General features: G+C 46.0%; 1 protein-coding gene across 2 annotated transcripts in view; it reads left to right on the plus strand.

Annotated features, from left to right (window-relative positions):
- Window positions 1-13740, plus strand: part of LOC115091516 (guanylate cyclase soluble subunit beta-2-like) — a 143222-nt gene that overhangs the window by 120358 nt on the left and 9124 nt on the right. The window lies entirely within an intron of this gene.

Here is a 13740-nt window from a genome sequence, read left to right on the forward strand (position 1 = left end):
TGTTTGTGTAACCTGCCACCTTTCAAGGTTTTAATATGGGAACTGGTAGTAGTTTGCAGAAAGGGAAAACTGCCCCTCTAGACCCTGGCTAGTACGATCATCCTATAAGAGGTAGCCAGTTCCAGGATTGCCATGCTTCATGCCAAAGTGCTACCCAAAGAAACAGGCCAAAGTAATACAGTGTGCTCAGCCGAGCACACTGTATTACTTTGCGTTGGACGTGCGTCCAAAACGCACGTCCAACTCGTGGTTGGACGTGCGTTTTGGACGCACATCCACAACCCCTTATGCTGTAAGGGGTTTAGCAAGTCCAAAATGCGCTTTAAACCCCTTGCGAAGGTAATAGCGCTCATCACTTGCAAATGCATGTTGATGAGGCTATTAGCTATTCTCCCCTAATTTAATAAAAAAAATGTGCGCCCAGTGCGAACATTTTAACCTGCAAAAATTGACGCCTGCCAAGAGCAGACATTAATTCTTGAGGAGCCCAAAAAAATAACAGAAAAGCAGAAAATACTACTTTTCTTTTCCTTTTTTTGGTTCATCTGACTTAATATTATTGCGATATTAAGTTGGAGGAACTGAAATAGGAGAATTAAAAAAAAAAAAAAAAGTGTGCCGGCAGTCAGGTTAGGAAAAGGGATGCTCAATTAACAAGAGTCCATTTTCCTAACCCATGACTGTACAGGTTAGGAAAAGGGACGCTCATAAAATTGAGCATCCTTTTTCCTAACCGGCTGACAGCCACCTGTCCCCAGGTGCCCACTGCTGAGGAGGTGTGAGGGGTGCATAATTTCCCCTAGTGTCTCCTTTTTTGCTGCGGCAGCTGATTTAAATATTTAAATATTAAATTGGGTACCTGGGAAAGGTAGATTGGTGCTCGTTAAGGGAACGGGCTGTTTAACATATTGCATCAGCCTGACAATCTTTATTACAAAAATAAAACATTCAGTTGTGATAATTTGGTAGTGTTTATAACTCACACGATGAAGAAGATAAAGAGAAGGGCAACCAAAATGATAAAGGGGATGGAACAGCTCCCCTATGAGGAAAGACTAAAGAGGTTAGGTCGTTTCAGCTTGGAGAAGAGACGGCTGAGGGGGGATATGATAGAGGTGTTTAAAGTCATGAGAAGTCTACAATGGGTAAATGTGAATCAGTTATTTACTCTTTAGGATAATAGAAAGACTAGGGGGCACTCCATGAAGTTAGCAAGTGGCACATTTAAAACAAATCGGAGAAAGTTCATTTTCACTCAACTCACAATTAAACTCTGGAATTTGCTGCCAGAGGATGTGGTTAGTGCAGTTAGTGTAGCTGGGTTTAAAAAAGGATTGGATAAGTTCATGGAGGAGAAGTCCATTACCTGCTATTTGACTTAGAAAATAGCCACTGCTATTACTAGCATCAGTAGCATGGGATATACTTAGTTAGTTCTTACACAAGGGAAAATAATCTTGGGGAGGACAATTTTCAATGTGATTTATGCAGGTAAATTATGTTGTACCAGAACATAAGAAATTGCCATGCTGGGTCAAACCAAGGGTCCATCAAGCCCAGCATCCTGTTTCCAACAGAGGCCAAACCAGGCCACAAGAACCTGGCAATTACCCAAACACTAAGAAGATCCCATGCCACTGATGCAATTAATAGCAGTGGCTATTCCCTAAGTAAATTTGATTAATAGCCATTAATGGACTTCTCCAAGAACGTATCCAAACCTTTTTTGAACCCAGCTACACTAACTGCACTAACCACATCCTCTGGCAACAAATTCCAGAGCTTTATTGTGCGTTGAGTGAAAAAGAATTTTCTCCGATTAGTCTTAAATGTGCTACTTGCTAACTTCATGGAATGACCCCTAGTTCTTCTATTATTCAATCAGATGAGTCTTTACAACTTAGCATTGCATGGCTGTCTGAAAACTGCCCTTCCTCAATGTTGCTGGAAGTTTGCACGTTGTTCCACAATGCATGCACTTTTAGCCACATGGAGCAGAGGCATTCCTGGAGGTACGTTTAGGTCAGGGGAGGAGAAGTGCATGTGTAGATTTGAATTTTCATATCTTTGTACATACTTTTCCAGTAAAATTAGCCCCCTTTTTCCTCTGTTTAGCCCCCTTTTTCCTCTGTTTCTTCCTCCCGTTCAATCCTACCTTTTGACCTTTTCCGCCCGACCTACCCCACCCTCCAATTCTACCTCCCTTTTACTCCCCCCTTTACTCCCCTGAATCCTAGCTTCAAGGCCTCAGTCTTTCACAATATTACGGCATTAACATCTTATAGTTACCTCGCATTCATTTTATATGATTTCCATTTGTTCCTTGCATTCTCCCAATATTCCCTTTGTTCTGATGCTCTAATATTTTATGTAAAAAATGTTCGCTGCCTTATGTTCTATGTAATCGCCACTTGCGACAGTTATGTTACACTGTAAACCGGTATGATCTGTATACTTTACAGGAATGTCGGTATGTAAGAATTCAAAATAAATAAATAAATAAATAAAATTGTACCCACAGAAAAAGAAGGTACAAGTGACTGTGTGTACTTTGCATCCAGGACATGTTTCACAAAGTCAAAGTATGCGTATACCTGCCTTTTGAGAACTGGTTCAAAGGCCACTGGAAAAAAAGTGTGCCTGCTCTTTGTTCCAAAGTGGACAGTTTAAAAATTGCTCCCTAAGACATGTTATTTAAGAACTTGTAGCTCTCATTATTCATAAAACAGCAGACATACCATGTCAACAAATGGAGAGAGGACGGTACATTTAATTAGTTCACTTCATAGAACTCAAGCCATGCAGTACTAAGTTGTAAAGACTCATCTGATTGAGGTATGCTAGTTTCTACCATCCCCCATCATTCACTTTCCCCCAAACACCTTTTCACAGCCTGGTAGTTTCCACTGACAAAGTATCCCTTTCATCTTGTTCTCACATTCACAGCATATTGATGGTTGTGTCTCCAGAGGATAGCTAAGGACAGCTTGTAGACCACTTTACTCTTTTTGGTTTCATCTCTCTGGTACAGAATATTTACATCTTCCTAGTCTAGGGAATTCTCTTTTTTTTTCTTCTCTTCAAGAGCACTTCCCAGCTCTGCATTCCTAGGGGCTCCTCCTCTCTGTCTGCCATCCAATCCATCTGTTCCACCCTGGAGGGGTGCTTCCAATATGGGTTGAACCACTATTATTTCCCTGGTGAGTGCCTTAAAGCTGTTTAGATCCTACAGGAGTCCTCACATTAGACAGAATATGTTACATAAGAACACAAGAAATGCCATGCTAAGTAAGACTAAGGACCATCGAGCCCAGCATTCAGTCGGACAGTGGCCAGTCCAGGTCACAGGTAGCTAGCAGATCCCAAAAAGTAGATCTATTGCTTGTTTTTCACTCCCAAGGTGTTGTGTTTGGCCCACGACTGGCCACTCTTACCTTCAACCCTGGACCAGGAGAGGTTTCCCGGGACACCAAGCAGTGAAACGCAGCCGACCACTGAGCAGGCCCGTCCCAGCCCGTGAGGGATGCCGCTCAGTTGAGCGAGCCTCCCTAGGCATGCAGTCGCCTGAACCAACTTTTAAGGGTCCGTGGCGCCTCCAGATGACATCACAGACCTGCTACTATTTAAGGCCTGCTCTGCTCTACTTCGGATGCCTTGGCAGTAGGTCAAAATCCTGAGAGTAGTTGATTACCATGCTGTTCCTGGTTCCTGCTTTGTTCCTGCATCCTGTCTTTGGTTCCTGTTCCTGTGTTTTTGGTGTTCCTGTGCCCTCATCTGGGGATTCCTTGTCCATCTACTACTCTTGTTGTCCTGCCTTCCTTCCTCCAGATTGACTCTTCAACTTTGGACTCCGGCTTCATCTTCGTTTTGGATTCTCGGCTGACCTTGGACCTCCTTTTGACCTTGTTTGATCACTGCCTGCCCTGACCTCAGTTTGTCCTCGTCTCTGCTGTCTGCTGCCTGCCTTGACCTCGGCCCGAACTGACTTGTCTTCTTCTCGCTGGCCTTCTACTTCCGCGATGGATCCTTCACGACCCAGAGCCCTGTGCCTAAATCCAGCCGACCCTGGCACCCAAGGGCTCAACCTGCGGGGAACGTGGGCTGGTATTGTGAAGCTCCTGGTGATCCTTTATCCATCCAGCTCTGCCTATTGATGGTAAGGACCTGCAGGGCTCCTCTCTATGGGTAGTGCTAACCTCATCTCAGCCCAAGGGTCCATGCTTGCAACAAATTGCCAAGGCCATGGACCTGGCGGATCTCTCGGGCCTCCAGGTTGGGATCAATGGAACATCTTAGCGCCCACCTCAACACCACTGCAGCCTCAGCAGTTTCTCCAGCTCTTGCGGTGCCAGCAGCTGCAGCAGCAGTACCTGTGGTATGCCTTCTGGTACCTCAGCGGTATGCGGGGGGACCCCAAGCAGTGCCGCAGATTCTTAAATCAGTGCTTCATGCATTTTTCTCTCCAGCCTCCTCAATTTTCCAGTGACCCCATCTAGACCACCTTCATCCTCTCCCTTCTGAATGGGAAGGCCTTGGCCTGGGCCTCTTCCTTGTGGGAGCGTGGAAACGTACTTCTCCAGGACTTACAGCAGTTTGTCAAAGCCTTTAAATTGGTGTTTTATGAACCCGGCGGGCTGGTCACAGTGGGATCTGACCTTCTACACCTCCGACAGAGCGCTTGAAATTTGATGGATTATACTATTGATTTCCACACCATGGCTATTAAGTTAAATTGGCGAGAGGACAGCTTTTGAAGCATCTTCTTGGAGGGACTATCCTTGTGGGTGAAAGACAAACCAGCTGCACAGGAGCTTCCCGAGTCTCTGGACATGCTCATCCATCTGGCGGGGAGGATTGACTGCTGCCTCCAGCAGCAAGCCTGTGAGCTGCGAACTCCACGGAGACTGGTGACGCTGGCCCTGTCCTGCACTTACTGCAGTACCGGCAATTCCTTCTACTGCCGCAAGGTCTGAGGAACCTATGCAACTGGGATAGCGTCATCTCTCCCCAGAGAGGATCTGCCGCGTACCTTGGGACTTTGCTTTTACTGTGCAGGGAAGTGGCATCTGTTGGCCCACTGTCCCCAGAGGCCAGGAAACTAGCAAGCCTAGGACCCAGTAGGGAGATGATCCTAGGCTTTATCACTTCTACTTCCCAACTCACTCTGCCAGTGTCCAATACTGTGGGCAACCATAAGTTCCCTACACTAGCGTTGGTCGACTCTGGCACGGGCGGGAACTTTATTATGAAGGCCCTTGTGGACCATCTGAAGCTGCCCATAGTTCCCCAAAAGCCACCGCTAGTCATCACTTCCATCCATGGAGAACCACTTCCCAGGCGGAGCACCACGGTCACAGCTTCTCTGCGGCTCCGCACCAGTATCCTGCACATGGTGAATAATACTCTCTATGTCATTGAGAAAGCTGTGCACCCCATTGTGCTAGGGTTGCTCTGGCTACAGCTCTACTCCCTTCAATTCAACTGGGGATTGCTTCAGTTAACAAGCTGGGTTACTTGTTGCCACTATGAATCGAGCTCCCAACAACTGTTCCCTTGGCTACAACCTCCGTGAGACTGCTGCCTCAGTATGCGGATTACACAGATGTGTTCTTCAAAAGTAAGGGTGAGACACTGCCCACTCACCATGCATTTGATTGCACCATTAAACTGGTATCGGGAGCCAACCCTTGACGAAGAAGAGTATATCTGTTATTACTCCCAGAGACTGAAGTTATGTCCCAGTATATCAAGTAGTGGTGTGCATACATTTTTTTTCATTGATGTTTTGTTTTCTGGTCTGGGGTGGGTCATTTCGGTCCACTCCCCGGATCAGGAAAACTTTTTTTGTCCCAATGTTGTGTAAAAAAACAAACAAACAAAAAACCCAAACCCGCCCCAACCCTTCAAGTTTAATTAAATACAAAATACCCCCCCCCCCCCCCACGTCTTGCCTGATGGTCCAGCAGGGGTCCCAGGAGCGATCTCCCACTCTCGGGCCATCGGCTGCTAGTAATCAAAATGTCACCTGTGGCCCTTTGCCCTTACCATGTGACAGGGGCTACCGGTGCCATTGGTTGGCCCCTGTCACATGGTAAGGGCAAAGGGCCGCAGGTGCCATTTTGATTACTGGCAGCCGACAGACCGAGAGCTCCTGGGACCCCCGCTGGACCACCAGGGACTTTTGGCAAGCCTTGTGTATGTGTGTGGTTTTGTATTTAATTAAACTTGAAGGGTTGGGGTGGGTTTGGGGTTTTTTTTTTAATAGATATGCTCTTCCTCTCCCCCCCCCCCTAAAAAAGATAGGAAAACCACATGAAATTTTGTGGGTTATCCTTTTGGTTTTTTTTGCTTTCCGAACTGCAACAAAATTGGAAATAAAGACGATATTTCCTATTTCATTGCAAATGAATGCATACCACTAATATCAAGGAAAACCTCACCCGGGGCTTCATCAGACCATCTACATCTCCCGCTGGGGTGGGGGGGTTCTTTGTGTCCAAGAAGAACGGCTCCTTATGCCCTTGCATAGATTATTGGGACCTAAATGCGATAACAAAAAAGGATTGCTATCCCTTGCCGCTCATCTCTGAGCTCTTTGACTGCTTTCAGGGAGTCAAAGGGTTTACAAAATTGGACCTCCGGTGGGCCTACCTTAGTCGGATAAAGTCAGGTGATGAATGGAAGGCAATGTTTAACATGTGGGACGGCCATTATGAGTATTTGGTGCTACCCTTTGGCTTATGTAACGTCCCTGTGGTATTTCAAAACATGATGAATGAAATCTTCAGGGATCTTCTGGATGCCTATGTCATAGTTTACCTTGAAGACATTTTCATCTTCTCTCATCTCATCGACAAGACGTTCGTTGAGTCCTGCAGTGACTACAAGCAAATAATTTGTATGCCAAATTGGAGAAGTGCATCTTCGAAAAGGAGAGCTTACCCTTCCTGGGATTTATAGTTTCCAGCCACAGCTTCCATATGGTTCTGGAGAAGGTCAAGTGTATTCAGGATTGGGTACAACTTCAGGCCTCTGCGTTTTGCAGAGGTTTCTATGTTTTGCTATCAGCACTTCAAGCCCAATTATTCCGGGGTTGCGGCCCCTCACATGGTGCTCAGAAAGGGATCCAATGCTAAGGCTCGGCCTCCTGAATTGGTTGCCACCTTCCAAGAACTGAAGCAGTTCTTTCTCCATAAACCGTGCCTCCATCATTCGGACCCTGTTTTGCACAGCAGTCCGAAGGCCAACCCTGCAGCCCGCTACGCTTACCCTATTGCCGGACCCAGCTGCGTGGTCTCATGCTGTTGTGCTCCTCCTGCCTGCAGTGGGCCCAGTGTGGCTGCCCCTACAGAGCACAGTGGGAGGCTGCGTCCTGCTTCTCCAATGCAGCGGGATGCCATCAAGCTTGCTGCACAGGCCTCCTCTCCTCCTGATGCCTAGGCTCTGCCTCCTAGGCACGTGTGGCTGTCTCCCCCACATTTAAAGGGCCAGGATGGGAATGGTCGGAGATGCCTCCTCAGCGATTTCAGTAGAGCTGGCCTATTTAAGGCCAGCTTTCTCTGACCTCTGTGCCTTGGTGACCAGGTTCCTTACTTGTGGTTGCTGGCTCCTGGCACCTGTGGTTCTCCAGAACTGATGTCCTGCTTCTGGTTCCTGCTTGCTCTCCTAGCTTCCTGGTTCCAGCACCCTCCTGCCTTGACTATCTGGTGTGACCTCCTGCCTTCAGGTTTTTGACTCCGTCTGTTTGCTGCCTGTCCTGACCTTCTCCCTGGGACTTGTCTCTGTCAGGTTGCTGCCGGTTCTGACCTCAGCCTGCATGTGACATGGCACTTCTCCATCTCTGGCCTGCCACCCTTGCACCACGTAGGACTCATCCACCAGGAGGCCCATGCCTAAGTCCAAACAGCCCTGGCACCAGAGGGTTCAGCCTAAGGGGAATGTGGGCTGGTCGTGGTGAAACTCCAGCTGGACCTCTGCTCAGACTTGCTCCACCTGCCAATGTTGGGGACCTGCAGGGCTCCTCCTTGCAAGTAGTGTCAACTCCCCCTCGGTCTAAGGATCCACATCGCCAACAGTCCTCCACATGTCCATTCATCCTAGAAGTCGATGCTTCCTCCTTGGGTGTAGGCGTCGTGCTGAGCCAACACTCCAGTACAGGAGTCTTCCGCCCCTGCTCCTTCTTCTCCTGCATTTTCTCCTCCGCCAAGCAGAATTACAGAATTAGAGGCAGGGAGTTGCTAGCCATCAAGATGGCGCTCGAGGAGTGGCAACAGTGGTTGGAAGGAGCACTGTATATACCAACCACAAGAAACTGAAACATCTCCACCATGCCCAACGTCTGAACGCATGCCAAGCCCGATGGTTCCTGTTCTAGCATTTTGATTTTGAGGTGAGGTATCGATCCACTAACAAGAACGCTCATGCAGATGCCTTCTCTCGATCCTTTGAGGCAGAAGACTTTCCGGATTCCCCCAGGCACATTATTGATCCAGCCTGGATTCTCTTGTCCTCTTCTGTGATTGTCTCCCCAGGAAAGACGGTCGTTTCACGTCACCTCCGACAGAAGGTATTGGAATGGTCCTACAACTCCTGGTTTCAGGTCGCCCTGGGTGGGCCCGAACTCTCACCTTGCTCCAGCAGTATTAATGGTGGCCCCAGATGCAAAGAGATATCAGGGCCTATGTGGACTCTTGCCCTACCTGTGCACAGCAAAAACTATTGGTGGGATGACATTGGGGGTTGTTACACCTGTTGCCAGCCCCCAAGGAACCCTGGACCCATTTGTCACTGACTTTGTGGTGGACTTTCCCCTCTCTAATGGCTGCAGCACTATTTAGGTCATAATCGACCGATTCTCAAAAGTGGTTCACTTTGTTCCTCTCCCAGGCCTTCTTCTTTCAGCACCTGATTTGGCCCAGCTGTTTACCACCAGATGTTTACCACCAGTGGTGGAAAAATTAATGGAGAATCTGCTGAAGGAAAGGATAGTGAACTATCTACAATATGTTGGATTGCTTGATTCAAGGCAGCATAGATTCACCAGGGAAAGATCCTGTCAGACAAATCTGATTGATTTTTTTTGATTAGGTGGCTAGAAAATTGGATCAGGGAAGTGCACTCAATGTGATGTACTTGGATTTTAGTAAAGCTTTTGATACGGTCCCTCACAGAAGACTCGTGAACAAAATGAGAAGCTTGGGAGTAGGAGCCAAGATAGTAGCATGGTTGCAAACTGGTTGACTGACAGGAGACAGCATATAATGGTAAATGGAACCTACTCTGAAGAAACAACGGTGTTAAGTGGAGTGCCACAGGGATCGGTTTTGGGACTGTTTCTGTTCAATATCTTTGTGTGGAAGGGATAGAAGGTAAAGTTTGTCTATTTATGGATGATACTAAGATCTGCAACAAAGTGGACACATCTGAAGGAGTAGAAAGAATGAAAAGTGATTTAAGAAAACTTGAAGAGTGGTCAAAGATTTGGCAGCTAAGATTCAATGTCAAGAAGTTTCTGTTCAATATCTTTGTGTGGAAGGGATAGAAAGTAAAGTTTGTCTATTTATGGATGATACTAAGATCTGCAACAGAGTGGACACATCTGAAGGAGTAGAAAGAATGAAAAGTGATTTAAGAAAACTTGAAGAGTGGTCAAAGATTTGGCAGCTAAGATTCAATGTCAAGAAGTGCAGAGTCATGCATCTGGGGTGCGGCAATACAAAAGAGCTTTATGTGATGGGCAGTGAAAGACTAATGTGCACGGACTGGGAGAGGGACCTTGGTGTGATAGTGTCTGATGATCTGAAGATGGCGAAGCAATGTGACAAGGCGATAGCTAAAGCCAGAAGAACGCCTGGCTGCATAGAGAGAGGAATAACCAGTAAGAAAAAAAGAGGTGATAATGCCCTTGTATAGGTTCTTGTTGAGGCCTCATCTGGAGTACTGCATTCATTACTGGAACCCATATCTAGACTACTGTAATGCTCTGCTTTTTGGTCCCCATCAAAATGCTGTTCGGCCGCTACAATTAATCCAGAAATCAGCAGCACAGATACTTACTGGCAAGTCACATAGAGACCATATTTCGCCTGTTTTATACACTCTATATTGGTTACCCTTTGATTTTAGGATCAAATTCAAAATTCTTTCCATTATTCATAACTTATTAAAGGATGACACTTCAACCCGGCTCAGTTCTCAACTCCACATTTATAGACCCTCTAAAAAACAAGTTCATCCCAAAAAAACTTTCTGCAAGTTCCTACATTCAAAATTGCCCAACTGGACATAACGAGATGTCGTGCGTTCTCAGTAGCTGGCCCTCAGTTCTGGAACTCTATCCCAGATAATATCAGGCACCTTGATAGCAGGACAGAATTTAAAAAGAGTTTAAAAACCTCTCTCTTTACATTCGCTTTTAACATCAAAGAGGTCAATTAATCATGCCTCTCATACTTCTTGCTCATATTCTATTTTATGTTCGCCCAATGCCTTTTTTTGAACTTTTATGAACCATACTGCTCTTAATTCTTTTTACTTTCTAATAGCTTTTAATCTGTCCTTTATTTTTATGAATTATATTGTTTTTTAATTTCTTGTAAAAGTCCTTACTCTGTACTGTTTTTATTTTGTGGTTTTATGTACGTACATTGTAAACCGTTTTGATTATATTTAGTATAAAAACGGTATATAAAACATTTTAAATAAATAAATAAATAAATAAATAAATAAATGGGATAAAAGTCAGGACAGAGGCAGTCCAAAGAAAAGTGACCAAAATGGTGAGGGGGTCAGTGGAAGACTTATGAGGAGAGACTGAAGGATCTGAATATGTATAGAATGGAAGAAAGAAGGTGCAGGGGAGATATGGTACAGACCTTCAGATAACTGAAAGGTTTTAATGATACACAATCGTTAAACCTTTTCCAATGGAAAGAAATCAATAGAGCTAGGGGTCATGAAATGAAACTCCAGGCAGGACTATTCAGAACCAATGTCAGGAAATATTTCTTCACAGAGAGAGCTGGGAATTCCTGGAATGCCCTTCCGGAAGAGGTGGTGAAGATGAAAACAGTCAAGGAATTCAAAGGGGCATGGGATAAACACTATGAATCCCTAGAGGCTAGAGGTTAGAAATAAAGAAAAGAGTGCATGGGGGTAACTGGGGGCAACTTGCTGGTGTGGCAGTTGCTACCCTTAAAAAAAATAACACTTAATGCAACTCCATCATTGCTCTGTGCTTCAACGGCAGTGAGAAAAGGGGAATTGGATTCACTCAGCAACCAACAAGGGCCCCAACTTTTACAGTTTGGAGAACAAATAAACATGGGGGTAACTAGCTGTTGAGGCGTTTACTATGCTTAATCACTAAGCCTGATACTTTTGATACAACTCCAACATTGCTCTCTGCTTTCACGGCAACGGTTAAGGGAAATTGGATTCAAACAGCATCCGAGATCCCTGACTTTTATGGTCTGGGAAACTCATAAGCATGGGGCTAACTTTCACAGTGCAGCAGATATTAGAACATAAGAACATAAGAAATTGCCATGCTGGGTCATAGGGATATGAATCATTTTTTGACGATTTAAAATATCGTCCGATATATTTTAAATCGTCAAAAATCGTTAGAAGCGCGATACAATAGGAATTCCCCCGATTTATCGTCAAAAATCGTAAATCGGGGGAAGGGGGAGGGGAAGGGGGAGGGCGGAAAAACCGGCACACTAAAACAACTCTAAAACCCACCCCGACCCTTTAAAATAAATCCCCCACCCTCCCGAACTCCCCCAAAATGCCTTAAATTACCTGGGGTCCAGAGCGGGGGTCCCGGTGTGATCTTTTACTCTCGGGCCTGCGGTGCGTTGTAGAAATGGCGCCGGCGCTACCTTTCCCTATCATATGACAGGTCAAAGGTAGCGCTGGCGCCATTTTGTTTTTTGTCCCCCGACGTCAGGAGCGTAGGAGATCGCTCCCGGACCCCCGCTGGACCCCCACGGACTTTTGGCCAGCTTGGGGGGGCCTCCTGACCCCCACAAGACTTGCCAAAAGTCCAGCGGGTGTCCGGTACAACCTCCTGCAGTCGAATCGTGTTCCGGACACCCGCTGGACTTTTGGCAAGTCTTGTGGGGGTCAGGAGGCCCCCCCAAGCTGGCCAAATGTCCCTGGGGGTCCAGCGGGGGTCCGGGAGCGATCTCCTACGCTCCTGACGTCGGGGGACAAAAAACAAAATGGCACCGGCGCTACCTTTGCCCTATGGGTTCCGGACCCTGGCTGAACGACCTCCTGCAGTCGATCTCCTGCCGGCGCCATTTTCCGTACGGAAAACGATTCGCGGCAGGAGATCGCTCCCGGACCCCCGCTGGACCCCCAGGGACTTTTGGCCAGCTTGGGGGGGCCTCCTGACCCCCACAAGACTTGCCAAAAGTCCAGCGGGGGTCCGGAACGCCATTTTGCGCCGCCATTTTGCAAAATGGCGGCGCAGAATGGCGCCGGCTGAAGACAACACGATTCAATTGCAGGAGACCGTTCCAGACCGCCGCTGGACCCCCAGGTAATTTAAGGCATTTGGGGGGGGGTTCGGGAGGGTGGGGGATTTAATTTAAAGGGTCGGGGTGGGTTTTAGGGGGTTTTAGTGTGCCGGTTTTCCTGCCCTCCCCCTTCCCCCGATTTACGATTTTTTGACGATAAATCGGGGGAATTGGTATTGTATCGTGGCCCTAACGATTTTTGACGATTTAAAATATATCGGACGATATTTTAAATCGTCAAAAAACGATTCACATCCCTATAAATAACTGAGTCACATCTACTCATTCAAGACCTCTCATGATCTTAAAGACCTCTTTCATATCCCCCCTCAGCTGTCTCTTCTCCAAGCTGATCAGCCCTAACCTCTTCAGCCTTTCCTCATAGGGGAGCTGTTCCATCCCCTTTATCATTTTGGTTGCCCTTCTCTGTACCTTCTCCATCGCAACTATATCTTTTCTGAGATGTGGCGACCAGAATTGTACACAGTATTCAAGGTGTGGTCTCACCATGGAGCGATATAGAGGCATTATGACATTTTCCATTTTATTAACCATTCCCTTCCTAATAATTCCTAACATTCTGTTTGCTTTTTTGGCATAAGCTTGCTCGGCAGACTGGGTGGACCATATGGTCCTTTTCTGCAGCCATTTCTATGTTTCTATAATGATTCCACAGTATTTTTATCCTGCTTGACTCTTGCTATCTTTTACATATAGTGCCACCCTTCCATTTATTTGATCTGTTCTGTCATGTTGATATAATTTACAACTTGGTATCACAGTGTTTCATTGGTTATCCTCCTTCCATCATGACTCTGAGATGCCTATTGCTATATCCCTATATTATGCCAAAGTTCTAACTCTCCAATCTTATTAATTAGACTTTTAGAATTTGCACAAACATTTTAAAATAACATTTATTTATGTGTTTATGTGAATTTGCATCCTTCTTGTTAGCAGAAGATACAAGCAGTTTAGAGTTATTGACATCTGTGTGCTCTTTATTTACATTTATTTACTTCAGCCTTAACCATAACTTCTTTACTGAGAATTTTTAACTTCCCTATTTTGCAAGTATCCTTGGAAGACACTTCACATTTCATACTGCAGAAACATTTTCACAGCTTTGACAATGTTCTAATGTACACTTCTTGATGGGCACAGTGGGTTATTTATTTTGCATTACTTCATTGTTTCCTTATGCCAAGATTGT

Source organism: Rhinatrema bivittatum, chromosome 5 (assembly GCF_901001135.1).
Source record: "Rhinatrema bivittatum chromosome 5, aRhiBiv1.1, whole genome shotgun sequence".
NCBI lineage: Eukaryota > Metazoa > Chordata > Amphibia > Gymnophiona > Rhinatrematidae > Rhinatrema > Rhinatrema bivittatum.